The sequence below is a fragment of the Salmo salar genome, chromosome ssa20 (genome assembly GCF_905237065.1).
Source record: "Salmo salar chromosome ssa20, Ssal_v3.1, whole genome shotgun sequence".
Classification (NCBI taxonomy): Eukaryota; Metazoa; Chordata; class Actinopteri; order Salmoniformes; family Salmonidae; genus Salmo; species Salmo salar.
The window spans coordinates 38,151,764-38,168,069 of NC_059461.1; the positions used below are offsets into that span (position 1 = coordinate 38,151,764).

A 16,306-nucleotide genomic window follows, 5' to 3' on the forward strand; every position below is an offset into this window, starting at 1 on the left:
TTTTTGGTTCATCAGACCAGAGGACATTTCTCCAAAAAGTAAGATCTTTGTCTCCATGTGCAGTTGCAAACCATAGTCTGGCTTTTTTATGGCGGTATTGGAGCAGTGGCTTCTCAAATCAAATCAAATCAAATTATATTGGTCACATACACATGGTTAGCAGATGTTAATGTGAGTGTAGCGAAATGCTTGTGCTTCTAGTTCCGACAATGCAGTAATATCTAACAAATAATCAAACAATTTCCCAACTACCTTATACACACAAGTGTAAAGGAATGAATAAGAATATGTACATATAAATATATGGATGAGCAAAGGCCGAACGGCATAGGCAAGATGCAGTAGATGGTATAGAGTACAGTATATACATATGTGATGAGTAATGTAGGGTATGAAAACATTATATAAAGTGGCATTGTTTAAAGTGACTAGTGATACATTTATTACATCCAATTTTTAATTATTTAAAGTGGCTAGAGATGTGAGTCAGTATGTTGGCAGCAGCCACTCAGTGTTAGTGATGGCTGTTTAACAGTCTGATGGCCTTGAGATAGAAGCTGTTTTTCAGTCTCTCAGTCCCAGCTTTGATGCACATGTACTGACCTCGCCTTCTGGATGATAGCAGGGTGAACAGGCAGTGGCTCGGATGGTTGTTGTCCTTGATGATCTTTTGGGCCTTCCTATGACACCAGGTGGTGTAGGTGTCCTGGAGGGCAGGTAGTTTGCCCCCGGTGATGCGTTGTGCAGATCGCACGCCCCTTTGGAGAGCCTTGCGGTTGTGGGCGGAGCAGTTGCCATACCAGGCGGTGATACAGCCCGACAGGATGCTCTCAATTGTGCATCTGTAAAAGTTTTTGAGTGTTTTTGGTGACAAGCCAAATTTCATCAGCCTCCTGAGGTTGAAGAGGCGCTGTTGCGCCTTCTTCACCAAGCTGTCTGTGTGGGTGGACCATTTCAGTTTGTCCGTGATGTGCATGCAGAGGAACTTAAAGCTTTCCACCTTCTCCACTACTGTCCTATCGATGTGCCTAGGGGGGTGCTCCCTCTGCTGTTTCCTGTAGTCCATGATCATTTCCTTTGTTTTGTTGAGTGTGAGGTTATTTTCCTGACACCCCACTCCGAGGGCCCTCACCTCCTCCCTGTAGGTCGTCTCATCGTTGTTGGTAATCAAGCCTACCACTGTAGCGTCGTCTGCAAACTTGATGATTGAGTTGGAGGTGTGCATGGCCACGCAGTCATGGGTGAACAAGGAGTACAGGAGAGGGCTGAGAACGCACCCTTGTGGGGCCCCAATATTGAGGATCAGCGGGGTGGAGATGTTGTTTCCTACCCTCACCACTTGGGGGCAGCCCGTCAGAAAGTCCAGGACCCAGTTGCACAGGGCGGGATCAAGACCCAGGGTCTCGAGCTTAATGACGAGTTTGGAGGGTACTATGGTGTTGAATGCTGAGCTGTAGTCAATGAACAGCATTCTTACATAGGTATTCCTCTTGTCCAGATGGGATAGGGCAGTGTGATTGTTATTGCGTCGTCTGTGGACCTATTGGGGCGGTAAGCAAATCGGAGTGGGTCTAGGGTGTCAGGTAGGGTGGAGGTGATATGATCCTTGACTAGTCTCTCAAAGCACTTCATGATGACAGAAGTGAGTGCAACGGGGCGAAAGTTGTTTAGCTCAGTTACCTTAGCTTTCTTGGGAACAGGAACAATGGTGGCCATCTTGAAGCATGTGGGAACAGCAGACTGGGATAGGGATTGATTGAATATGTCCGTAACCACACCAGCCAGCTGGTCTGTGCATGCTCTGAGGATGCAGCTATTGATGCCGTCTGGGCCGGCAGCCTTGCGAGGGTTAACACGTTTAAATGTTTTACTCACGTTGGCTGCGGTCAAGAAGAGTCCGCAGGTTTTGGTAGCGGGCCGTGTCGGTGGCACTGTATTGTCCTCAAAGCGAGCAAAGAAGTTTTTTAGTTTGTATGGGAGCACGACATCGGGTCCGCGACGGGGCTGGTTTTCTTTTTGTAGTCCACTATTGACTGGAGACCCAGCCATATACCTCTCATGTCTGAGCCGATGAATTGCGACTCTAATTTGTCTCGATACTGATGCTTAGCATGTTTGAATGCCTTAAGGAGGGAATAGCTACACTGTTTGTATTCGGTCATGTTTCCGGTCGCCTTGCCCTGATTAAAAGCGTTGGTTCGCATTTTCAGTTTTGCGCGAATGCTGCCATCAATCCACAGTTTCTGATTGGGGAAGGTTTTAATTGTCGCCGTGGGTACAACATCACCGATGCACTTGCCAATAAACTCGCTCACCAAATCAGCATATACATCAATGTTGTTGTTTGATGCTATCTGGAACATATCCCAGTCCACGTGATCGCAGCAATCTTGAAGCGTGGAATCAGATTGGTCAGACCAGCGTTGAACAGACCTGAGCACAGGCGTTTCCTGTTTTAGTTTCTGTCTGTAGCCTGGGAGCAACAAAATGGAGTGGTGGTCAGATTTGCCAAAAGGAGGGCAAGGGAGGGCTTTGTATGCGTCGCGGAAGTTAGAATAACAATGATCCAGGATTTTGCCAGCCCGGGTCACGCATTCGATATGCTGATTAAATTTAGAGAGCCATGTTTTCAGATTAGCATTGTTAAAATCCCCAGCTACAATAAATGCAGCCTCAGAATATGTGGTTTCCAGTTAACATAGAGTCCAATGAAGTTATTTCAGGGCCGTTGAGGTGTCTGCGTGGGGGGATGTACATGACTGTGATTATAATCGAGAATTCTCTTGGTAGATAATGCGGTCGGCATTTGATTGTAAGGAATTCTAGGTCAAGTGAACAAAAGGACTTGAGTTCCTGTATGTTGTTATGATCACACCACGACTCATTAATCATAAGGCATACACCCCCGCCCTTCTTCTTAACAGAGAGATGTTTGTTTCTGTCGGCGCGATGCGTGAAGAAACCAGGTGGCTGTATCAACTCTGATAATGTATCCCGAGTGAGCCATGTTTCCGTGAAACAGAGAACGTTACAATCTCTGACGTCTCTCTGGCAGGCAACCCTTGCTCGGATTTCGTCTACCTTGTTGTCAAGAGACTGGATATTGGCTAGTAGTATACTCGGGAGCGGTGGGAAATGTGCCCATCTACGGAGCCTGGCCAGTAGACCACTCCGTCTGCCCCTTCTGCGGCGCTGTTGTTTTGGTTTGCCTGCTGGGATCCGATCTATTGTCCTGGGTGGTGGACCAAACAGACGATCCGCTTCGGGAAAGTCGTATTCCTGGTCGTAATGTTGGTAAGTTGACGTTGCTCTTATATCCAATAGTTGCTTCTTCCTTGCTGAGCGGCCTTTCAGGTTACGTCGATATAGGACTCGTTTTATTGTGGATATAGATACTTTTTACTTGTTTCCTACAGCATCTTCACAAGGTCCTTTGCTGTTGTTCTGGGATTGATTTGCACTTTTTGCACCAAAGTACGTTCATCTCTAGGAGACAGAACACGTCTCCTTCCTGAGGGGTATGAGGGCTGCGTGGTCCCATGGTGTTTATACTTGCGTACTTGTTTGTACAGATGAACGTGGTACCTTCAGGCATTTGGAAATTGTTCCCAAGGATGAACCAGACTTGTGGAGGTCTACAATTTTATTTTCTGAGGTCTTGGCTGATTTCTTTTGATTTTCCCATAATGTCAAGCAAAGAGGCACTGAGTTTGAAGGTAGGCCTTGAAATACATCCACAGGTACACCTCCAATTGATTTAAATGATGTCAATTAGCCTATCAGAAGCTTCTAAAGCCATGACATCATTTTCTGGAATTTTCCAAGCTGTTTAAATTCACAGTCAACTTAGTGTATGTAAACTTCTTACCCACTGGAATTGTGATACAGTGAATTATAAGTGAAATAATCGGTCTGTAAACAATTGTTGGAAAAATTACTTGTCATACACAAAGTAGATGTCCTAACTGACCTGCCAAAACTATAGTTTGTTAACAAGAAATTTGTGGAGTGGTTGAAAAACGAGTTTTAATGACTCCAACCTAAGCATATGTAAACTTCCGTCTTCAACTGTAAATATTGTTAATTAACTGGTTCCACAGCTTCTTTTTTGTTTACTCAACTTTTCGGTCAAAGTGCTACCTGAACTTAACATTTTTAGTTGGCCCAATGTTAGCTCCAACATGAGAAAACCTAGGCAGAAATTCAGTCAACTTAAAATCATGTGTTTCCTCAAATTGTCTCATATGTTCATTCAACTAGAAATTATTATTTGGGCATTGACAAACACTGAGTGTACAAAACATTAGGAACAGCTTCCTGCACATTGAGAAACACTGAGTGTACAAAACATTAGGAACACCTTCCTACTATTGAGTTGCACTTCTTTTTGCCCTCAGAACAGCCTCAATTTGTCGGGGAATGGTCTCTACAAGGTGTCAAAAGTGTTCCACAGGGATGCAGGCTCATGTTGACACCAATGCTTCCCACAGTTGTGTCAAGTTGGCTGGATGTCCTTTGGGTGGTGGAACATTCTTGACACAATCAGGAAACTATTGACCCAGCAGCATTGCAGTTCTTAACACACTCAAACCTGTGTGCCTGGTACCTACTACCATACCCCGTTCAAAGGCACTTACATGTTTTGTCTTGCCCATTCACTTTCTGAATTCCACACATACACCATCCATGTCTCAATTGTCTCAAGGCTTAAAAATCCTTCTTTAACCTGTCTCCTCTCCTTCATCTACACTGATTGAAGTGAATTTAATAGGTGACATCAATAAGTGATCATAGTTTTCATCTGGATTCATCTGGTCAGTCTGTCATGGAAAGAGCAGGTGTTCATAATGTTTTGTACATTCAGTGTATTTAGCCTCACAATGAAGAGTTTTACCATTTTCTTTTCAGGACAACCAGGGCTACATGTTTTTAAACTATATTGTTTTATACTATATTGTGACAAGCTAAAACCTCCATTTTAAATGGTCAGTAGCAGCTAACCCATGAGGTTCATTATCTCAGGCAGGAAATATAGGCTGAAGGTGCCTAACCCTCGGTGGGTTATAGATTGGTTCTTGCTCATTAGTGATGCAGGTGTGTGTGTGTTGTCCTTGGGGAATTGCTCATTAACACGCACTCTGACCTCAGCTAATCTCTGACCTCTAATCCCTGATCCTGATACCTGACCTTGACCCAAAACCCAGTGACATGCAGATTAGGTAAAGACATGCACATATGCGAGCATGCACACATGTTCGCACGTACACATGCACAGAGAGAGGGACAGAGAAAGAGAGAGAGAGCAGACAGCCTTAGAGAGAGAGTCCACTGGGAAGCAGTGTGTCTGACAGACAGAACACACTGAGACCATGAGAGTGTGAGATAGAGGTCTATTTAAAGGTGCTCCTACCTCTTTGAAGTTTTCTTTGGGTTCTGCTCTCTTCCGCTTTCTGCTCTTTCCATCGCTCGGACTGACACCAATCCATTTTACTACCTGCCTAGGGAAAGGAGGAAGAATGGGAGGGAGGGAGGGATATGAGTTAGTACCTATAAACAGATTTTAGACGCACTTTCCATTGCTTAAGTGGAAAGACACACACACACACACACACACACACACATACACAGACTTGCACGCACGCACAAACACAGACATCTACACGGCTGCTTACACGCAAGCCCCAACAGCGAGTCAGCGGTGGAGGTATAGGCGCACAGCGAGACGTCCTTGCCGCAGAAGTAACCCTATCAGTCCCTACAGAGTGTGGTCACATCATGGCTCTACTACCACACTGCCTTAGACAAGAGCATCTAAATACTACCGCACCGCCTTAGACAAGAGTACAGAAAAACTACCACACTGCCTTAGACAAGAGCACCTAATACTACCACACTGCCTTAGACAAGAGCACCTAAAAACTACCACACTGCCTTAGACAAGAGTACATAAAAACTACCACACTGCCTTAGACAAGAGCACCTAATACTACCACACTGCCTTAGACAAGAGCAAGACAAGAGCACCTAAAAACTACCACACTGCCTTAGACAAGAGTACATAAAAACTACCACACTGCCTTAGACAAGAGCACCTAATACTACCACACTGCCTTAGACAAGAGCAAGACAAGAGCACCTAAAAACTACCACACTGCCTTAGACAAGAGCACATAAAAACTTCCACACTGCTTTAGACAAGAGCAAGACAAGAGCACCTAAAAACTACCCCACTGCCTTAGACAAGAGCACATAAAAACTACCACACTGCCTTAGACAAGAGCACCTAATACTACCACACTGCCTTAGACAAGAGCAAGACAAGAGCACCTAAAAACTACCCCACTGCCTTAGACAAGAGCACATAAAAACTTCCACACTGCTTTAGACAAGAGCACCTAAAACTACCACACTGCCTTAGATAAGAGCACCTAAAAACTATCACACTGCCTTAGACAAGAGCACCTAAAAACTTCCACACTGCTTTAGAGAAGAGCACCTAAAACTACCACACTGCCTTAGACAAGAGCACCTAAAACTACCACACTGCCATAGACAAGAGCACATAAATACTACCACACTGCCTTAGACAAGAGCACCTAAAACTACCACACTACCTTAGACAAGAGCACCTAAAACCTACCACACTGCCTTAGACAAGAGCAAGACAAGAGCAAATAAATACTGCCACACTGCCTTAGACAAGAGCAAGACAAGAGCACCTAAAACTTACCACACTGCCTTAGACAAGAGCACCTAAAAACTGCCACACTGCCATAGACAAGAGCACCTAAATACTACCACACTGCCTTAGACAAGAGCACCTAAAAACTGCCACACTGCCATAGACAAGAGCACCTAAATACTACCACACTGCCTTAGACAAGAGCACCTAAATACTTCCACACTGCCTTAGACAAGAGCACCTAAAACTACCACACTGCCAGCTCTATCTATCAATATATCATAGTGCATGCGCACACACACACGCCAGAACGCGCACATACACACCTACTGACACATTTTTTCGACAGTTATTTAGTTTTTCCTTCAGTAAGGAGTGCTCTGTCTGTAAGAGAAAACCAGATAAAGATTCAGATCTTCCTCTCTACCACGCTCTATGTCTCACACACACTTTCATACACACGCAACAGTATATCTATCTGTATCACAGACAATCTCTATTTAACCCAAACCACAATCACAAATGACTTGATAATAAAGACAGGGTTTGACCCCTCATATACTACAGTAGACACCACCTCATAACATGCAGCAGATGTATGCATGGTGACTAAGAGAGACAGAGAGAGAGTGAGCAAGTGGGAGAGGGAGAAAGAGAGAGAAAGGCTGAAATAGCAATAGGGAGAGAGAGAGGGAGAATAAACTGAGCTGAGAGAGTGTGAGAATGTCTTTCAAACAGCTGAGGAAACAACTTAATCTCTGAGTTTCTCAAAGACACATGACAGAGAGGGAAAGAAAGACGGAGCTAGAGATAGGGGAAGAAATAGAGAGGAAAAGAGAGAGGGGGAGGTGTGTGCCCCTACCTTGCTTTGACTTCTTCCACCAGCCGAGTCTGTAACCATACGGAACTCCCTTCACATAGAGACTGATCGGGAGAGGAGAGGAGAGGAGGGTGTGAACCAGAGAGAGAGAGAGAGAGAGAGAGAGAGAGAGAGAGAGAGGAGTGATCGGACAGGAGAAAGAGGAATGTTGAGCAGAGGGAGGGAGGGAGAGAGAGGGGGAGAAGGAGGGAGGGAGAGAGATAGGGAGGGAGGGAGAGAGATAGGGAGGGAGGGAGAAAGGGAGGGAGAGGGAGGGAGAGAGAGAGAGCGAGAGAGAGAGAGAGATGGAAGGGAGGGAGACAGAGAGAAAGGGAGGAAAGGAGAAAGCTAGATCACTTGTTCCTTTCTGACAAAAACTCACGGCTTGACTTCGGAGAGACAGGAGTGAGAGTGAGGAGGAGGAGAAGGAAGAAGAGGATGAGAGCAGCAATGAGAAAGAAGAGGAAGGGAGGGAGGAAGAAATTAGAGGAGGAGATGGACGAGAGGCAAAATCCCCTCATTACGTAAAGCAGTGTGTAGAGCGTCACATAGGACTAAGTCACTAACGCCCATAAACACACACGCACACACACACTCAAGCTATTCACAAACACACATAAAAAATGCTACAGTTTAGAATAGAATACTGCAGTATTTACTATATAATTATGTACAGTGAGGGAAAAAAGTATTTGATCCCCTGCCGATTTTGTACATTTGCCCACTGACAAAGAAATGATCAGTCTATAATTTTAATGGTAGGTTTATTTGAACAGTGAGAGACAGAATAACAACAAAAAAATCCTGAAAAACCCATGTCAAAAATGTTATAAAATGATTTGCATTTTAATGAGGGAAATAAGTATTTGACCCCCTCTGCAAAACATGACTTAGTACCTGGTGGCAAAACCCTTGTTGGCAATTACAGAGGTCAGACGTTTCTTGTAGTTGGCTACCAGGTTTGCACACATCTCAGGAGGGATTTTTTCCCACTCCTCTTTGCAGATCTTCTCCAAGTCATTAAGGTTTCGAGGCTGACGTTTGGCAACTCGAACCTTCAGCTCCCTCCACAGATTTTCAATGGGATTGAGGTCTGGAGACTGGTTAGGCCACTCCAGGACCTTAATGTGCTTCTTCTTGAGCCACTCCTTTGCTGCTTTGGCCGTGTGTTTTGGGTCATTGTCATGCTGGAATACCCATCCACGACCCATTTTCAATGCCCTGGCTGAGGGAAGGAGGTTCTCACCCAAGATTTGACGGTACATGGCCCCATCCATCGTCCCTTTGATGCGGTGAAGTTTTCATATCCCCTTAGCAGAAAACACCCCCAAAGCATAATGTTTCCACCTCCATGTTTGACGGTGGGGATGGTGTTCTTGGGGTCATAGGCAGCATTCCTCCTCCTCCAAACACGGCGAGTTGAGTTGATGCCAAAGAGCTCCATTTTGGTCTCATCTGACCACAACACTTTCACCCAGTTGTCCTCTGAATCATTCAGATGTTCATTGGCAAACTTCAGATGGGCATGTCTATGTGCTTTCTTGAGCAGGGGGACCTTGCGGGTGCTGCAGGATTTCAGTCCTTCACGGCGTAGTGTGTTACCAATTGTTTTCTTGGTGACTATGGTCCCAGCTGCCTTGAGATCATTGACAAGATCCTCCCGTGTAGTTCTGGGCTGATTCCTCACCGTTCTCATGATCATTGCAACTCCACGGGGTGAGATCTTGCATGGAGCCCCAGGCCGAGGGAGATTGACAGTTCTTTTGTGTTTCTTCCATTTGCGAATAATCACACCAACTGTTGTCACCTTCTCACCAAGCTGCTTGGCGATGGTCATGTAGCCCATTTCAGCCTAGTGTTGGTCTACAATCTTGTCCCTGACATCCTTGGAGAGCTCTTTGGTCTTGGCCATGGTGGAGAGTTTGGAATCTGATTGATTGCTACTGTGGACAGGTGTCTTTTTTATACAGGTAACAAACTGAGATTAGGAGCACTCCCTTTAAGAGTGTGCTCCTAATCTCAGCTCATTACCTGTATAAAAGACACCTGGGAGACAGAAATCATTCTGATTGAGAGGGGGTCAAATACTTATTTCCCTCATTAAAATGCAAATCAATTTATAACATTTTTGACATGCGTTTTTCTGGATTCTTTTGTTGTTATTCTGTCTCTCACTGTTCAAATAAACGTACCATTAAAATTATATACTGGTCATTTCTTTGTCAGTAGGCAAACGTACAAAATCAGCAGGGGATCAAATACTTTTTTCCCTCACTGTAGTAAACTGTAGTATACTGTAGATTACTATACTACACACTGTTGTAGAATACTATACTACACACTGTAGTATACCTCGATCATTTTCTGATTTTATCCACTCTTACTCCCGCTGATATTTTACCATTTTAACACCTGTTATTTAACCCCTGGACTCACTTTAAACCATTATACCCATTTAAACTCACCTGTCCAGGAAGGTGGGTCACTGCAATAGAAGCTGACATTCTAACAACTTAAACTCCGGTTTTACTGCACTGTAAGTTGATGTATTTTTTCACATAACTTAATAATGCTGGAGACTAACACGCCGAATGTACAAAACAAGGAACACCTTCCTAATATTGTAGTGGCACCCCCTTTTGCCCTCAGAACAGCCTCAATTTGTCGGGGAATAGACTTTACAAGGTGTTGAAAGCGTTCCACAGGGATGCTGGCCCATGTTGACTCCCACAGTTGTGTCAAGTTGGCTGGATGTCCATCGGGCGGTAGACCGTTCTTGATACACATGGGAAACTGTTGAGAGTGAAAAACCCAGCATTGCTGCTGTTATTAACATTCAAACCAATGAGCCTGGTACCTACTACCAGTGCTGTAAAGTACTTAAGTAAAAATACTTGAAAGTACTACTTAAGACGTTTTTTGGGGGTATCTGTATTTTACTTTACCATGTATATTTTTGACTACTTTTACTTTTACTTCACTACATTCCTTAAAAACCTCTTAAGGATAAGCCCCTTTTTTTCAATTTTCGCCAAAAATGACATACCCAAATCTAACTGCCTGTAGCTCAGGCCCTGAAGCAAGGATATGCATATTCTTGGTACCATTTGAAAGGAAACACTTTGAAGTTTATGGAAATGTGAAAGGAATGTGGTAGAATATAACAAAATAGATCTGGTAAAAGATAATTCAAAGAAAAAAACAACCGTTATTTTGTATTTTTTTGTACCATCATCTTTGAAATGCAAGAGAAAGGCCATAATGTATTATTCCAGCCCAGATGCAATTTAGATTTTGGACACTAGATGGCGTCAGTGTATGTGCAAAATTTAAGACATCCAATGAACCATTGCATTTCTGTTCAGAATGTTGTATCAAGACTGCCCAAATGTACCTAATTCAAAATGGTGAACTCTCCTTAAACAATAGCATGGTATTATTTACTGTAATAGCTACTGTAAATTGAACAGTCCATTTAGACTAACAAGAATTTAAGCTTTCTGCCAATATCAGATATGTCTATGTCCTGGGAAATGTTCTTGTTACTTACAACCTCATGCTAATCGCATTAGCCTACATTAGCTCAACCGTCCCGTGGAAGGGACACTGATCCCAAAGAGGTTTTAAGAAAATAGTGTACCTGCATAAATTTTCCTAGACACCCAAAAGTACTCTTTACATTTTCAATGCTTAGCAGGACAGGAAAATGGTCTAATTCACGCTCTTATCAACAGAACATCCCCGGTCATGCCTACTGCCTCTGATCTGGCAGACTCACTAAACACAAATGCTTCGTGTGTAAGTGATGTCTGAGTGTAAACATAATGACATTTGTAATGTCTATATTATTTTGGAACATCTGTGAGTGTAATGTTTACTGTTCATTTTATTGTTTATTTCACTTTTGTATATTATCCACTTCACTTGCTTTGGCAACGTTAACATATGTTTACCATGCCAGTAAAGCCCCTTGAATTGAATTGAATTGTTGGAGAGTGCCCCTGGCTTTCCGTAAAAAAAAAGAAAAGAAAATGGTGCCATCTGGTTTGCTTAATATAAGGAATTTTAAATTATTATACTTTTACTTTTGATACTTAAGTATATTTTAAACCAAATACTTTTAGAGTTTTACTCAAGTAAAATTTACTGGGTGACTTACTTTTACTTGACTCATTTTCTATTAAGGTATCTTTACTTTTACTCAACTATGACAGTTGGGTACTTTTTCCACCACTGCCTACGACCATACCCCGTGCACGATGGCAACCAAAACCCATGTAGGTCAGTTTATAACATTCCACCATTGGTTACTCTGAGAGTTCCTCATACTGACATTCATTGTGGCCTTAGGCTCTATGGTGCCAACCTTGGAAAAGTAATTCCAATTTCTACTCTCTCCTCCATTACAAATAGGGATAGACCAAATGGTGCAGTTCTATGCAATCTTATAGCCATACCAACTATGTCAATATCAACCATCAGACAAGGCCTGCAACTGCCTATTGAATGTAGCTTATTTGAATTGGAGACTCCCTTTGACTGTGACCCGTTTCAGGAAGCTAGTCATATGTTGCACGTCACTACTTCACGGGAGAGGCATTTGAACGTAAACATTTAAAAAAGCATCTAAATGCATTTTTTGGGGGCTGAAATACCTTCTGGAACATGTGAACATTCACGGGCATTAATAACAAACTTGTTTTCCAGCTGTAAGTACGAATACAATTGTTCAATTACGAGCCTAGTTGGTTTAAACACGGAAAAGTCAGAAACCTTCCCGCTAGCCATGATTGGCTGAGATAAAAGAAGGCCTGGACATGCCAAGAGATGAGTTCAGATTGGTCTGCCATGTAGCACACTTCTGTCTATAACATGAGCTGCTCAGTATGTGTTGATTATCCTTGTTACCATGGCTTTTTTGAAAGATATCATGGAGAACTGCAAAAGTGATGCTATTGCTCTCAACAACATTGCTGCTCTGAATTTAGCAGGCACTATCGACAAAGATCAGTGGGAAAAAGTTGTGATGGACTATTTTCTGGAGGATGATCGTGCCATGCTGACTCTCTCTGACTCTGAAAGTGAATCAGACGATAAGGAAATCCCTGATGTAGGTAAAAACATTTTAAGTGAACCAGACATTGTAGAGTCTTCTGTTGACAGTGATGGGGGAAGAAACGGCAATCAACAGTGTTGTCACAGAAGAAGTTGGCAGAGTTTTGAAATCAGTGGAATGCCCGATTGAAGCAGAGTATGAAAATTCTGGAGTTTGATTGCAATATGCGGAGGGGGTCGAAAAGAGATATAAAAAAAGGCTGTTGTATAAAACACCTCTCTCCGGATTACATCTTCAAACTAAGGGCAACCATGGCATCCGTGACAGAGAGAGAGAAGCGTTCATCCATGTATACAGGTAAGAGTGTAGCTACATTTTCAGATATTATACGTTTCTAATTTTGTCAGAAAGTTAAAGCGTACTGTTAGCTAGCTAGCTAACGTTATGTGTATAATCTGTGTAGTAATATTATTTGTATCGCAGAAATCCATTTGCATGGCTAGTTATAGTCTAATGTTAACTAGTTAGCTAACACTGAACCTAGTTGGTTAGCTTGAGCTACCTGCAGATTCATACTACAGCATACTACAGCATTGCATGCATGGTGACTAGCTATAACAATCGATTTGTATTGCGAGTACTTTATGGGGTGGGATTATGGTTCATTGTTTGGCTAGCTAGATAACTTACATGTCAAAACAAAAGACTTCACTTCACCATATGATTACATGATCTGTGTAGTAATATTATTTGTATCTCAGAAAGCAACTTGCATTACTAGTTATAGCCTAATGTTAACTTAGTTGATTAGCTTTAGCTACCTGCAGATTCGTAATACAGCATTTCATGCATGATGGCTAGCTATGACAATCGGTTTGTATTGCTAGTACTGTATGGGTTGGGATTATCTTCCATTGTTTAACTAGCTAGCTAACTAATTTACATGTGTAAACAAAAGACTCCACTTCGCCACATAATTCCATGACCCATCTATTGTATTTCATGAACATATGAACAGGTCTAGACAATAGAGACCCATCCACTTAGCTAGATGTGTGTTTTCAGTAATTGTTCTATTTTCCGGTTTTACAGCAGCAATGCTCTGGAGCCTGGTGTTGTCGCCAAGGAGCGTTTTGACTCACTCAGGACCAGGTTTCAGCTGCTGCGCAACGCTGATGTCCTTCCTCCCATAGATGGTCTGCCTGTACAATCACCACCTCAACTGGATACAACTGGACAAACAGATGTTTTTGAGAAGATCAGGGAGTTTTGCAACAAAGAGGGCATGGACATCACCAAAGACGAGGGCAGGACAGAAACAGGATCCTCTCTGAATATAGTAGATTCCCTTGTTCATGCATGGTGGGAGGACAGACCAGTTCATCACTAGGGGCGAGTTCCCAGTCATCCAGACTATCTACAGTGCCTCTATGCACATTCACATGACTCTCTCTTAACACACACACCATACGTTGCTGCTACTATAGATTTTTTATCCTGCTGCTCAGCCACTTTGATTGTATGCATATGTAACAGTTTAGCTTCCGTCCCTCTTCTCGCCCGTATCTGGGCTCGAACCAGGGACCCTCTGTACACATCAACTGGGGGGAACAACTACTTCAAAGTCTCAGAGCGAGTGATGTCATTGATTGAAACGCTATTAGCGCACACCCTGCTAACTAGCTAGCCATTTCACACCGGTTACACACCTTGTCTATCACCAGTATCGCTGATATTGTTATTGATATTGTTTTTGTACATACTGTATATTATTTTGTTCTTTCTCTACTGGCAGTGATACTTTTTGTTATTTAAAAAAAATTATATTGACACTTTCTATTTTTTATATTGCTACTATGCAAATATGCAAGTAATCATTTCACTGTACCGTTTACGCCTTCTGTAGAGCCCCATCCACTTAGCTAGACGTGGCTGTGGGGTGCTTATAACCTCTCTTTCACATGACCCATCAAGTTAGCCAGGTGTGTCTGGGGGTGATTACGACCATCTATTGTATTTCATGAACATGTATACGTCTGGACAATAGTGACCCTTCCACTTACCTAGATGTGGCTGGAGGATGGTTAGCATTTATTTCACATGACCCATCAATTTAGACAAGTATGTCTGGGTAAACATAATCTAATAATTATAAATGATTTATAACTTATTTTTACCTGGACGCTATCTATTTTTGATATTGCTACTATGCAAATATGGAAGTAACCATTTTGCTGTACTGCTTACACCTTCTGTATCTTGTGAATGTGACAAATAAACATAGACTTTATTTCATATAGTGTGTGTTTACCAGAGACGGTAATGAGAATAACAACATGACCTGCACAAAAGTCAGATTAGGATTTAGGCCAAGGACTAGATAAAGTGTAATTTTACCTGGAGTTTTTCCTTATTGTAGGCTACTATTTTTACCACTTTTAGTCTTGAAATCTTTGGTTGTTTACTACACTACCTTACTCATTCTGTTTAGCACATGGCCTCACATGTGAATCCTTAAAGAGATGGGTGGGGCTAAGGCTTAAGAGGGTGTGAACGATGCTGAATGGGTGTAGACAAAGAAGAGCTCTCCAGTAGGTGTACCAAATAATTGAAGGGCCATTTTCTCAAAAGTGGGGTTACAAGTTTTTCAATGTTCCTCAGCTGTGGTGTATGATATATATTTGTCTTGCTCTGAGTCTGTACTTTATTCAATGTATAAAAAAAACACAATTTCAAATGTCGCTACGTAAGACTGAAAAGAGGTGCTTGGTCACAAATCGTAAAGGACTTGGGTTGATGCATCTGAACATTAGGAGTTTACTTCCTAAACTGGATTACATCAAGATCTGGGCTATGCAGACGAATCCAGACATTCTGGTATTGACAAAAATGTGGATCCCTGGGGACATTCTGGACTCAGATATTAATATTGAGGGAAATAATGTGTTCAGAGCTGACAGACAGGGTAGAGGTGGTGGAGTGGCCATTCTTATAAAAAATAATTTCTCTGTCTGTTTACTGAAATCCATTTCCCTTGTCCCAAAATTTTAGTTACTATCTTTAAGCCTTTGTCTGGGGAAAAATGTATCTATGATTGTTATATGGGTCGACCGTCCTCCCTCGGCTAACCTTAATGCACGCAGGGTCCTATTTGATGAGCTTTGAGGGCACTATGGTGTTGAACGCTGAGCTGTAGTCAATGAATAGCATTCTCACATAGGTGAGAATGCTATTCATTGTGCACTTAAATCTATTACCGAACAAAAATATAAACACAAGATGCAATAATTTAAAACATTTTACTGAGTTACAGTTCATATAAGGAAATCAGCCAATTTAAATAAATTCGTTAGGCCCTAATCTATATCTATTTCACATGACTGGGCAGGGGTGGGCCTGGGAGGGTGGGTGGGCCTGGGAGGGCATAGGCCCACCCACTTGGGAGCCAGGCCCACTAACTGGGGAGCCAGGCCCAGCCAATCAAAATTAGTTTTTCCCCACGAAAGGGCTTTATTACAGACAGAAATACTCCTCAGTTTAATTCGGGTGTCTGGTCTCAGACAGTCCTGCAGGTGATGAAGCTAGATGTGGAGGTCCTGGGTTGGTGTGGTTACACTTGGTCTGCAGTTGTGAGGCCTGTTGGACGTACTGTCAAATTCTCTAAAACAACACTATAAGCGGCATATGGTAGAGAAATACACATTCAGTT

General features: G+C 42.7%; 1 long non-coding RNA gene across 1 annotated transcript in view; it reads right to left on the reverse strand.

Moving 5' to 3' along the window:
* Window positions 1-7,960, reverse strand: part of LOC106580560 (uncharacterized) — a 61,285-nt gene extending 53,325 nt beyond the window's left edge. Inside the window, exons 1-2 of the long non-coding RNA XR_001322907.2 lie at window positions 7,545-7,960; window positions 5,411-5,498 (exon numbers count right to left, since the gene is read on the reverse strand). This is a non-coding gene — a long non-coding RNA (uncharacterized lncRNA). The remainder of the gene's footprint in view (window positions 1-5,410; window positions 5,499-7,544) is intronic.
* Between the last annotated feature and the right edge of the window lie 8,346 nt (window positions 7,961-16,306).